Source organism: Cynocephalus volans, chromosome 1 (genome assembly GCF_027409185.1).
Source record: "Cynocephalus volans isolate mCynVol1 chromosome 1, mCynVol1.pri, whole genome shotgun sequence".
Lineage (NCBI taxonomy): Eukaryota > Metazoa > Chordata > Mammalia > Dermoptera > Cynocephalidae > Cynocephalus > Cynocephalus volans.
Genome location: NC_084460.1, coordinates 20313470 through 20327013, shown reverse-complemented (window position 1 = coordinate 20327013; position 13544 = coordinate 20313470).

The window sequence follows — 13544 nt, the reverse complement described above, 5'->3', positions numbered from 1 at the left end:
CTTGTCACCTTCTATTCTGTATCTGGTCTTCTCCCCATGTCTCCTGGAAGTACTTCCTTTATAAATCACGTACACCACATCCTCATCTCAGTGAAATGCTTTTGGGGATCCCCAGTGAAGACACCTGCCGTCCATGAGTGTTAGAAACCGCAGGATGTGTCCACCACTGAAATCCACAAGGCAGTCACGTTTCATTTTAGCCAAATGTTTGAGTTTTCTCTACTGAACCAAAACTGACAATAGAAATATTAGCAGGTGGAAAAATTCTCTCATCTTGGTGAGTTTCCTTTTTTTTGTTTTCATAGCCTCAGGCCAACCTGGAGGTGGTAAAGACAACAGGGACGACAGCTGAGGCCGAAGACAGCACTACCAGGTAAAGAAACAGTAACAGGAGGGACACAGAATTTAACTAATAAACCCCAAGTGATCAGATGTAATCACGTCTTCTACAGTGAGACTCGAGGGATATCTTCTCTGAAATAAAACTAAAATCTCCAGCACAATATAAGAAAATGATTTGCTTTACTATGATATTTAGTAGAGTTATGCAATTATATTATTTACATGTACTTAAAAGTAGTTTTCTGAAACGGTAACTTAATATAATATGAACCTGCACTGGACTCACCCTTTTAAAAAAAAATGTAAAGCTCCCCTTCACTGACTTGCTCTTTCTTTGAACCACTGAAGTTACTATATGATTGGAAGCAATTTGCAATAATTTACCAAAAAATAATAATAATAATAAGGTAGCTCTATATCCTGTGTTTTTTATTTAAGGAAAAGGGTTTCCCTTTCAGGACCCCACGAATGTACAAGGTTCAAACGTAGTGCGGGGCGCTAATGAACAGACCCGTTTTCCTGTGCAGGGCCCCTGAATAGAATGACTTCATTCAGAGCTACTGCTCGCCCATGGAAAGTGTTGCTAAAAAATCCCACAGAGTTCAGACGACCTTTTCCTAACTTTCGTTTTTTTTTCCCTTGTTTGTCTTTCGGGTCTAAGCCAGGGATAACATAAATATTCATCAGCTGATATTTGCAGTAGCCGTGAAGTTATGAATGAAGCCATGCGGCTTCCCTCCTATCCCATCTACAGAATGGCAGCTCCTCCACTCAACTCCTGGCCAAACAACACTTTCTGAAATCCCGAAAGTGTACTAGTAGGCTTTTCAAATTCAGTGTTTTTTTTTTTTTTTTTTTTTTTCCTCCTTTAATGCTCAAAGCAGAAATGCTGTCTGCTTAATGTTTACCTTGGGATTATAGAAGAAGAAAAAGGAAAACATTGCTTTGCCAAGCTTTAAACTTTCAGATGCCTTGACGTAGCAGGCAAATGTGTTAGCAGCTCAAAATATTGGTGCTGTATATCAATGATGTGACTGTTGCAGTTTCTTTTTATATCAAATACCAGACAGACACCTGAGGCATTTATTGTGTGAAGAACAGAGAAAATAACCACAGCTTTGATTTGTTTCTACTGCTTTGTTAATTATCCAGACAGATGTTAGAGAGGTTGGAAAAAGTAAGACACCTTCAAATAGGTCCTCAATGTGGAGACATAAAAAAGTAAAAAAAAATGTGCCTGCCATAGGGCCTGGGATGAAGTTGCTCTTTCTGTAATCCAGATTTCCCACAAATCAGTCCTTTAAAATCTGGAATCTTTTCATCTCTCACTCAAATAAAACTTTAGTAGAAGGTGAATTGTGTATAGAAGCAAGAAACTCTATGGTAACAAATAGCCAATAGCTAATTGATGACTCAATCCACAGTGGTTAATAAACACAAATAAAACATTGTTTTTAGAAACACAGGACATATGTGACAATGCACAGTATTCTCCTTTTGACTTTTCTTATCAGTGTGTTTCATTCAAAACTCAACATTTGGTCTTCCCTTGTCTTTGTAGAAATGTTACCTATATTATGAGTTAATTGGGTAATTCTAGGATATGAATATCATTTGTAAGAAGGGTTCCTACAAGTGCTGTGCTTGGAAAAATCTTATTTGCAATGGTCTGTATTTCTGAATTTTAAATCACAATTGCAGATCAACATCTCTTATGATCACTTTTCTGTATTTTTTCTGGGTGTAGCCATCTTACCCATACATGATGGAAATAATTGTCTAAACTTCCAAACCACAGTGATGAATAGAAGGGTCTCCGGTGTTCAAATAAGGACCAGATCCCACCCTGGCAAGAAACCTGACCAGAACAGGCACTCGTAGATGGACTCCTATCACGGTCTCCATCCTGGAGTCTAGCCTCACCAAGACCAGGATGGGATCCAGAAGCAAGCGTCCACCTATATTCTCCCTGACTCCAGCCCTCCCCAGAATAAGGCCTGATGAAAATCTGTTGGAGAAAGTCAAAGGCAATGACCTTCTGCAGGAAAACCTAGACAGTGGACAGGAGTTGTCACACATACCCAGAGACATTTGGGTATGTGTGACAACTGAGTTAGCTTAGGTAGGAAAACATTTCCTCTCCCTCTACTCCTTGCCTAATACTGACCATTCTGACCTGGAAGTAGCAGAGAGCAGAGTTAGGTTTTTTTGTTGGTTTTGTGTGTGTGTGTGTGTGTGTGTGTGTGTGTGTGTGTGTGTGTGTGTGACCGGTAAGGGGAACGTAACCCTTGGCTTGGTGTCGCCCTATATAGGATCCGAACCCGTAGCCTCGGCGCTCCCAGTGCCGCTGCGCTCCCAGTGCCGCACTCTCCCGAGTGAGCCACGGGTTCGGCTGGCAGAGTTAGTTTTTGATCCTTCTCTATGAAACTCTTTTTCAAATTACATCAGATCACAATCTCTAAAAGTATTATGATTAGATACTCATTACTCTTATGTTATAAAGGAAGAAAGCAACTGATTCAATAGTGGCCCATAAAATCTTATATACAAGTGATTCTACATTTTGATCTTGGACACAAGTAAGCAAAGCAAAGCCTTTTATTTTTGCTTATTTGCCTTTAAAGAACTATTTGCATGTTCTTACAAGACCACCACCTTTCTTTCTGTCTCTCTGGCTTCTCTAGAAATACTGCATGTTCCCTATGAATACCTCATCTGTTCAAGTACATAGAATTTTCAGCAGTACAAAAGAACTTTAGATCAGTTGAGGCATATTGCAAGTATAGTTCATACTATTCTATCAAAGTGGCCCACATGATTTATAATTCAAATTAGGAGATTTTGAGAGTAAGCCAGACATTGTTAATTATGCTGCGAGAATGAGTATAGAACTGGGACTGTTGTGTGCAAATGGGAGCATGTGATTACCTTACACATGGAGTCTTCTAGCTGAGTCTCTACTTTACATTCTCCACTTTTGTCCTCTGGATAATAAGTTGTTTTTGTACAAGATTTAATGTCACCTTATTTGGCTGCTGATCATAGCTGCACCAAATAATCATTGATATACCTTACTTAACTTGTATCTTTCTGAGGTTGCCTGGGAAATGTCATTTTCCTCTCCTTGATGATTTTAGTGATTTCTAAAGTATATCGCATAAACAACTGTGTACTCTGCCTGTATGCAGGGCCAGTAGTGTCTGAAAAAAATAGAATACTAGATGATTAAGTTGTTTATTTCCATTGCTTCTAAGAGACTATGCAGTGGATTCTGGGTATCTGGTATTGGTTCTCTGGTAATGTCTCTTTAAGACATTAAATTTTAAAGCTCCAAAATAGTCTTTGACTTCAAGTTCTTCATCCTGAGCACAATGAGGTTTTGAGCCCCCAAAGCCTTGGGTAGCCCTGCCCACATAGCTCTGCTGGGTGTTGGCCCACTGGGCTGCACTGGTGCCTGCAGCTTTTCCAGGCAAGCATTGCACGTTGCCAGTGGCCCTTCAATTCTTGAGTCCTGGTGGCAGACCCACTCCCTTGGCTCTACTAGACATTTCCCTGGTGGGGGCACTCTGGGGGGGGGTCTGACCCCACATTTCTGTTCTGCATTGCTTAAGTAGATGCCCTTTGTAGTGACTCTGCCCCTGTGGCAGGTCTCTTCCTGGGGTCTCAGGCTTTTCCATACATCCTCTGAAATCTGGGTGGAGGCTGCCACGCCTCCACTGCTTTCATGTCCTGCCAGCCTGCAGACTTAACAGTGTATGGACACCACCAAGGTTTCCTGCTTGTGTTCTCCAGAGCTGCTGCATGAACCACACTTGGGGCTGCTTGAGGCAGGGCTGCTCCAGCTAGAGCAGCTGGATACAGGGAGCAGGTTCCCAAGGGAAGCTATGCCCCAAGTCTGTCCGCTGGAACCATTTGGTCCTCTTAGGCCTCCTCCAGACCTGTGATAGGAGGGCCCCCTTCCAGACTTTTGAAATGCCTTCAGAGCCTTTCTCCTATTGCTATTAGCATCTGGCTGTCTCATAGCCAACCTAACATCTTTAGAAACCAGTCCCTCTGGGCTGGCCCCATGGCTCACTCAGGAGAGAGTGTGGTGCTGGTAGCGTCAAGGCCGTGGGTTCAGATCCTATATAGGGATGGCCGGTGCACTCACTGGCTGAGCGTGGTGCAGACCACACCATGCCAAGGGTTGTGATCCCCTTATGGTCAGAAAAAAAAAAAAAAAGAAAGAAAGAAAGAAAGAAACCAGTCCCTCTGCTGCACCGTTGAAATTTTCTCCAGAAAATGCTCTCTCATTCTGTACCACATGGCCAAGCTGCAAATTTCCCAAATCTTTATTCTCTGCTTCCCTCTTAATTATAAATTTTGGCTTTACATCATGCCTTTGCTGCAATAACTGAGTGTAGGTTGTTACCAGTAGACGTGAAGCTGTCTGAATGCTTTGCTGCTTGGAAATTTCTTCCATCAAACCTTCTGTTTCACAACTCTTAAGTCCTACCTTCCACAAAGTCCTACAGTATGGACACAATGCGGCCAAGTTACTTGCTATGGTATAGCAAGGATGATCTTCTGTCCAATTCCCAATAAGTTCCTCATTTCTGTCTGAGACCACAGCATCAGCATGGCCTTTACAGTCCACATTACTATCAGCATTCTGGTCACAACCATTTAACCAATCTCTAAAATGTTCCAAACTTTCCCTCATCTTTTTGTCTTCTTCTGAATCCTCCAAACTCCTCCAACCTTTGCCAATTACCCAGTTCTAAAGTTGCTTCCTCACTTTCAGGTTTCTGTATGGCAATACCCCACTCCTCAGTACCAATTTTCTGTATTAGTCCATTTCTGTTGCTTATAACAAAATGTATGGAACTGGGCAATTTTTAAGAAAATGAAACTTATTGCTTACAGTGTCAGAGGCTGGAAGTCCAAAGTCCAGGGGACACATCTGGTGAGGGTCTTGGTAGTGGCAACAGTGACCCAGGGCTCTCACATGCGAGATGACGGAAGTACAGAGAGACTAATCTCTTTATTTACTCTCCTTTTACAGCCCTCCAAACCATGCCCATGACCACCATTTTTAATCCTTTCACTACAGCATGGTCCTACAATCTAATCACCTCTTCAAGGCCCCAACTTTCAATGACGATAATAGGATTTCCCACCATCTTAACACTGTCACAGTGCGGGAGAACAGAGAGTGTCATGTTTGGTGGGACACTCAATTCAGGGCAGTTCTCTGTATTGAAGTAAGCTCAGCTCCTGATAGCTGAATCAAGATGATTAACAATGCACAAAGCAGCCTCAGATCACTTCTAAAAGTCAATGTCTAAAAACGTTAGAGAAAGGAAATGTTAACACATTGGTTTGGTTTTGAGGGCTCCACGATGCCAGCTAATTTCCAACTCCTCTGCAGTGAATTCCTTTCACTGTTCATTGATCTTGAAGAACCATTGTACCTCTCTTGCTTCATATAGTCCCTTGAGCACTGTAATGTGGAAAGCAGAATTGTACCACTTCAAAGTTGATAATTTTTTGAAGTAATAATTTTCTAAAATCTACAGATGCTATTTAAACTGACTAGGAAAATTCTAACAAGGATTCACAAAAACAGTTTTTTCCATTTCTTACCATTAAATCTTGATTAATTTTGTTATTAAAATGTTATGAGTTATCTCCATCTCTGCTACAATTTGTTGACAGACCTCGGATAAGTTATCATCTTCTTGGGTTAGTTCCCTAAACTGCAGATGAAGGGACTGGGTTTCTAGCATTTCTCATGTAGCATTCCACAGAACTCTAGTTCTTTGCTATAATTTTTGTACACATACATGAGGTATTTATGGAAAATACCGGGCTTAACAAAGTAACTAGATTTTTTTTAATGTAAGACTTAAGATACATTAATAGGCAGATGGTTCTCAACTATAAGTTTATATGATTAAGTTATGCACTTCAAGAATAAAGCAAACAAGAAGTTAAATCTGCAAGAATGAACACACTAGCTTTGAAATAAAATGTTAAACTTCCATCAAATATTCTGTGGTCTTAAACTGACAGAATGGCACAGACCACAGAATGGCTCAGGATCACTGATGAGTAGTCTAGCAAACAATGTAAGACATTACTCACAGTGGGACCCCAGGCAGTTTCCTGGCATGCACCTCATTGCCCAGTTGCCAGGTGACACTGTACCCATCATGTACCACAAGATGAAGGTCAAAGAACTAATACGTTTCCTAAGTTTTTTTTTTTTAATTAAAATAAGACCAGAAAATTTTAGTTGATTTGTATGGAGGCCCACAGACAAGGTTGCCATGTTTAGCGTGCATGTGCGCACACACAAAATAGAGGGTACCAACTTAAATTTGAATTTCAGATAAACAACAAATAATTTGGGGGGGGGGGAGAAGTATGGCCAAAATATTGCATGGGATATACTTATGCTAAAAGATATTCGTTGTTTATACAAATGACACCTATTGTTTTGTTACTAATAAAAGTTTCCTGCTCTGAGAAACATAGTACCTTCCATCTTCCTCTTCTCAATACTATGAGGGTATTTCAAAAAAAAGTACAACTCTTTCCATGAACTTTTTGAAGTACCCTTTTATAATATTGAAGACTCAAAATAGCCTTTCTTCCTGACCAGATTTGATTGGTCAAGGGATGGACAAGTGACCCAAAGAGTTTCGTCCTCAGGTAATCTTGATCTAGAGTTGGAACAAGAAAATGAATTCTTCTTGGCAGGAGAATCAGGAGATATGAACCTGGGAGCTGCAGGCAGCCATGTGTCCCACTAAGAGGAGCATGCTAGTCTGCAGTGAGAAAGCATAAAGCCAGCATTCTGGAGGACATGTACAAAGAGTACTTGTTGCTTTCAAACCCTTGGTCCCAAGTTTCCCAAGGCCCAACTGCATCCATGCTCTTCCTGCAGCGTGGTGGTTCAACATCTCCTGTGACTGAGTGAGATACTAAAAACTACTCCTCTTCCTTGACCTCATTCAAGTTGTGTTTTGCTCTTTCCAACAAAGCATTGTGAGCTATGAAATCTCAGTTGGACATTGTTTAGGATGCTTAAATAAAAAATAATTTTCTCAGAAGGACTAAAGGAATATCAATTACTTACCTCTTTTAAGGAACTCACCACTTTTCAGAAAATTATTGCATAATTGAGATACAGTACATACCATCTTAACTTCTATGGCCACAGAATCCTTTTTTCCAAAGAATGGATCATAAGACTGATTTATGGAACACCTGTGAATGTCATCTGACCATATGATCTGACCCATGATTGTGTGACGTTTTGATCTATCAATCTCAATTTGATAGCTATTTATTGTAACAATAAAATTTTTAAAATTATTATTATTTTTTTTTTAAATTTTATTTTGTCGATATACATTGTGGCTGATTATTGCTCCCCATCACCAAAACCTCCCTCCCTTCTCCCTCCCCCCCTCCCCCCCAACAATGTCCTTTCTGTTTGCTTGTCATATCAACTTCAAATAATTGTGGTTGTTATATCTTCTTCCCCCCCCCCCCCGGTTTGTGTGTGTGTGTGTGTGTGTCTGTGTGTGTGTGTGTGTGTCTGTGTGTGTGTGTGTGTGTGTGTGTGTGTGAATTTATATCTTAATTTTTAGCTCCCACCAATAAGTGAGAACATGTGGTATTTCTCTTTCTGTGCCTGACTTGTTTCACTTAATATAATTCTCTCAAGGTCCATCCATGTTGTTGCAAATGGCAGTATTTCATTCGTTTTTATAGCTGAGTAGGATTCCATTGTGTAGATGTACCACATTTTCCGTATCCACTCATCCGATGATGGGCATTTGGGCTGGTTCCAACTCTTGGCTATTGTAAAGAGGGTTGCGATGAACATTGGGAAACAGGTAAATGATGAAATCTATACTAAAGCAAATCATACTTTTTGATATTAAAATACTCCCATTTTATGTTTTGAAAATGAAGCACAATTTCACGATAGTTATTTCTGATTATAAAATACCCATGTCTAAAATTAATGTTCTTAGAATTTTCCATTATTGTGATTTTAAGTTTCCTCAGTGGTATACTTTTAAGTATTTCTATATTTGATTCTAGGCATAGAAGTCAGAGTTGGTTCTAAAAAATAAAAGTCACTGTAATATCCTTGACAAATGTTCATCAGTTAACAAATATTTAGTAAACAACTACAACTTGTCATGCAAGGTGCTAGTGATGCAGTAAAAAAAACAGGACAAACCCATTCTCTCCCCTCATGGTCATGACAATTCAGCTTGTAATACTATTTCCTTGTAATTTTTCCACATTGGTATTTATTCTGTTCTCAAGACAGCACTGAGAGAGTTTACCCATATGTCTACTTGACAGAAGATAAGAAAATAGAGATCATCATATGTCAACTCCAAGACTGTGGTACACTCTATATGCATGACTTGATTTCCAAGTATCTGTACCCTGTGCTGATGAATGTGTCTAGTATGGCCAGAACTGGAAGCAATACCACATGAGTGCATAGAACACAGTGGAAGAGATTTCTTCTTTATTATTGTGGACACTGCATTTCTGTTAATGTACCATAGGACTAATAAGTTAGCTAGGGATGATAGAACTCTGCCCTCTCTAAGATAAATATTGAAAGCACCAAAGAGAAGTGCAGAAAGCAGTGTGCCATAACAGGAAGATCTCCCCATCAGGAGCCCAAAGACCTGAATGGCCGCGGTTTCTCCAGAATTCATCATGGCATGACCTCCATGCTCAGGGAAACATCTAATGGCATCTAGGCAACCTCTAGGAAACTAAAGGTCATATCCAAAAAATTCCAACCCCTACACCTTCCTCTCTGCATGAAACTAGTTAAAAGTAGACATTATACTGTTTTAGTAACCAATATGTTTTCATGTGATAGCAGATGACAGACGTAATTATTCATTTTACTGAACTGCTTCAACAGCGTAGTAGTCTGATTATAAGTATTTTCTGACAAGGTCCAATATTTCTTGGTTTCATTCCCAACCCATAGTGTGATAGAAGCAAAAATATAAATGAATCTAGACTGAGAAATCATGTTGGTTCTTACATTGGAAAGACTACTGAGAATACCTGATTCATGCTTTATTTCTGAACAAGAGTCAAAAAGTCAGGAGGCCAAGAATACACAAAATAAATTGAAATTAACATGAAGAGTTAGATTCTTGCATGATGTGAGTGTTATTTTGTTGTTGTTGTTGCAGGTGTATCATCTCTCATATCGCCTTTACTGGGCAAGGTGAAAAAACATTGGAGGACCATGTGAACCTTCATCCTCAGGAAGGCTTGGATAAACAATAGGAATGTAAATATTTATGAAAATTATTAGAGACTACATAATTGCAATTGACTCATTAGATATTATTTTTAATTAACATTTAAAAATGCATTTTGTTACTTTTCACTTAAATAAGCCTTGGAGAACTTTGGAAGTAGGATTGGTAAAGGAGAGGATATTTGGTGGAGCGAGAAGAGATTTTCATTCCTGAACTCCTAGGAGGGGGCATCTCGAACAAGAGGCATTTTCGATACTAACCACCTATGCCCTTTAAACCACTCCCTTCCTGAGAAAGGCCCAACCACTGTGGGGAGTGTCTGGCTTTCCAAATACCTTGTTTTCTATGTTTATTTGCACTTGCATCATTTTCTCCATCATTAGCCTGCCCAATAAAAAATGGACAAGAGATGGCAAAAGAGTTGAAAGCCAATCAAATAATTCTGGGTAAACTGTTAACAGACGTGGAATAAGATTAGCCAAGAAACGTTTAGCTAAAATAAGGTTTGGGGGGAAATCTGTGGATTTCATTTAGATTGTGTTTACATGACAACGAAGCATCTGGTCAATTTAGTGGAAAGTAGGCAAATTTTTTGTGCAGTTGTATAGTCAAAACCACCAATTAATACAGTGACTGCCTTTTCAAATTTATGAATTCTGGCTTTTGTATATGCTGCCCTACTCATAATCATGAATACTTAATAGATGCACAAATTAAATTGTTTTTTCTTTCTTTTATTTATTTAATTTTTTTTTGATAGATTAAAAGTTTACTAATGCACAAGTCTTCAAATATTTTTGTTGTTTTGTTGGGTTGTTGTTGCTGGTGTTTTTGTTTTTGGTTTTTTTTTTTTTTAATTCTATAAGTAGTTAAGAATGTTGAAAACAGTGAGTTTTAGCTTTATTCAATCAAATGGCTGAAGCATTTTTAAAAGAAGTTTCTTCCTGACTACTTTTTTAGTGCATTAAAACAAAAACATTACCACTAAAAAACAGGATGTTCACATCATGACATATATATATTACATTAAATTACCATTGTTCAGAAATTCTCAAAAAAAAATCTGAGGTATTTAAACTAGATAGTATGGCTATAATATCAACTAATATTCAAACCAAAATTAGAATCAAAAGTATATTCTTGACTAGGGGAAATTCAGAAATTTCCAAAATTTTTTAAAAATTTGAAGTGTTTGCTCATTAATATTAAAACTAGATAACGTGTATTAATAAGTTTTAAAAAATCAGAACCAATATTTTGTTCTTAACTTGAGCAATGCTACTTGTTTGTATGGTAAAGAAACTTATGCTCCTAGATCAAGGAGATGCCAAAATTCCTTACAGACAGACTCCTTACGGGTGCCATTTTGCTATTTAGGATACAGTATTTTGTCCACTCTACTGGACATATTTCATTATATTTAACAAACTTTGTTTATTCTTTTCAGATTTTCAAGACATAAGTAATTATGCTAAGTACCATATATTCTTATCACTATTATATTTATAATAGCTGACACAATCATCATATCTTATGGTTTGAAAGTGCATCACTATTTATTATTACATCCTTTGATTAGAATATTACTATTCTACCTAAAGGATGAAATCTAACATTCAAGATTATTTTCTCAAGATGGTGTGTCCACTCAATGGCTGGGCTAAGTCATGAACTCAAGATATTAGACAAAATTCTTGATATTTTTCCAATAAACTGTAATGAAAAATTAATAAAAAAAAATACACATAAAGTTGCTTTAGACCAATATAGTACTTTGCTTACAAATAATTTTAAAGTAATACATTTATTATTGCAATTGCTATTCCTGCTATGCAGAATAACTTATGAACTGCATTACATTTATTATTGCAATTTATGTGCCTAGTGCATGGGGAAGAGCTACTATAACATTTTATCTTTTAAATAGGAAAGCTATGTCAAAAAGACTTTATGTGACTTATCCAGGGTGACCATGTAGCAGGCTTGGTCAATTTACACTAGTCCTGAGTCTGTTAGATAAGGTTTCTTTGGTGTCTAAGTTTATTTTCAACATCTAGATTTTTGTTATTCAATATGTACCCACTAGGAAAGTGTAAATACTTTAAATTAATTAAAATAAATAAAATGAAGCATTTGATACTAGACACATTTCAAGTGCCCAACAGCCACATGTGGCTAGCAGCTACCAGCACAGACGTAATACATTTTCATCATCACAGAACATTCAGGGAGCAGCACGAGTCTGAATAACAAAAATCTCTAAATTAGTTCATTGTCATGGAACAAATGTCCAACAATTTATGATAATAAATGTTGTTATAATAATGTCAGTAAGGATATCATAGAAAAAAGAGAGGGCAATGTCACAAAAATATATGTTAATAATTGATATAAGACATATGCTGGTTGTTTTTTTATAAATTTAAATTTAAAACAAAACACAATGTGCTAGGCATTGTTCTTTTTTAAAATTGTGAGTCGTGATATTTAGCATTATCTTAGCTGAAGTTATTGAAATTCAAAGATTAAAAAAATAACTTTTTAGACATCAGGTTTGGGGAGTGGAGTGTGGGGAGATTAAGTTAACATCAAGCAGAGGAAAGCAGGACAGTCTTGAGGTCTTCATATCAAATTCAATGTCAGAAGGCAATCCAAAATGTCTGCAAGGAGAAAGTGTGGCCCCCAAATATTATACTCATCCAAGGTGTCATTCAAATAGAAAAGCATGAAGCAGATTTTTGAACATGCACAAGCACAAGGAACATGGCTCTTCTTGAAATTACAGTAGTCATTGAAATCCAGGAAGCCAAGTGTGCATCAAAGTTAGGAAGCAGAGAATGGAGAAGCTATGAAGGTTGCTTGTAAGTACTGAACCCACTTACATGAAAACTAGCATTAAATGACTTTGGAAATTATTGATACAGAAGAGAATGTTTTATACTTTGACAGTATAAAAAATATTAGTGTAGTAAAAAAATTGGGAGAGAAAGGAAGACCCAAGAAAAGAAGAGTAGGCATAGGAGACGAATTACTTCGTTTTTATACAAGAAGTCAACTGATACTGAATGAAATTCAAACCTGCATATGCCATAAACCAAAAATCACTCTACCCTCTTTAAGTTTTTACAATTTTTAAAATAGAATGAGCAGAGGTTTTTAAGCTATAGTATATCTTTTTGAAAAGAAGCATTTACCATCATTTTTTAAATGTCTTCCATTTCACTTTCTCTTCTAGTGAATTCAAGTAAAAATAAATTGAATATTTTACTTAAATGTAACATTTATTGGATAGTCCTATTTTAGTAAAGCCATTTTTGTCTACTTATCCAGCTGCTATTTATTATATATATACAGCAATGTCTCAGATGATGTTCACCTAATATAAATAATAGTTATATTTATGTGATAGAATCTGTGGGATTTTTTTTATCTTCATTCTGTTAAATTGCTTGAAGTATTTAAACATTTTTACAAAATAGCTAATTTTTTTCTAAATAAATAATGTAAACTAAAATACGTATTGAAACTTGTTATGTGATCTCTCCTGATAATAATCATTGTTTCAAAGATTTTTCATTGAATTTTAATTTATCATTCGTGATGCATTCTCACACGTTTTATCATACTATGTTCATAATGACCCAGGGAAGTAGGCAGAGGATACTGTCATTTACAGACAAGAACCTAAAGCTCCTGAGGTTACATAATGGCTCACAGGGCTAGTCACTCAGATCTTCGGGATCCTAATCCAGTGCTTTCAGGTGGATTAGCCTTGACCTTCACTTAGCAAGGTTAGTAAGGAAGCTCTATCATAGAATGTAAAGGATCTCACCATAAACAACTCTACTAATAAGAAGATCCCACTGTTAGGAGCAGACTCAGGAGTGTAACTGTAAT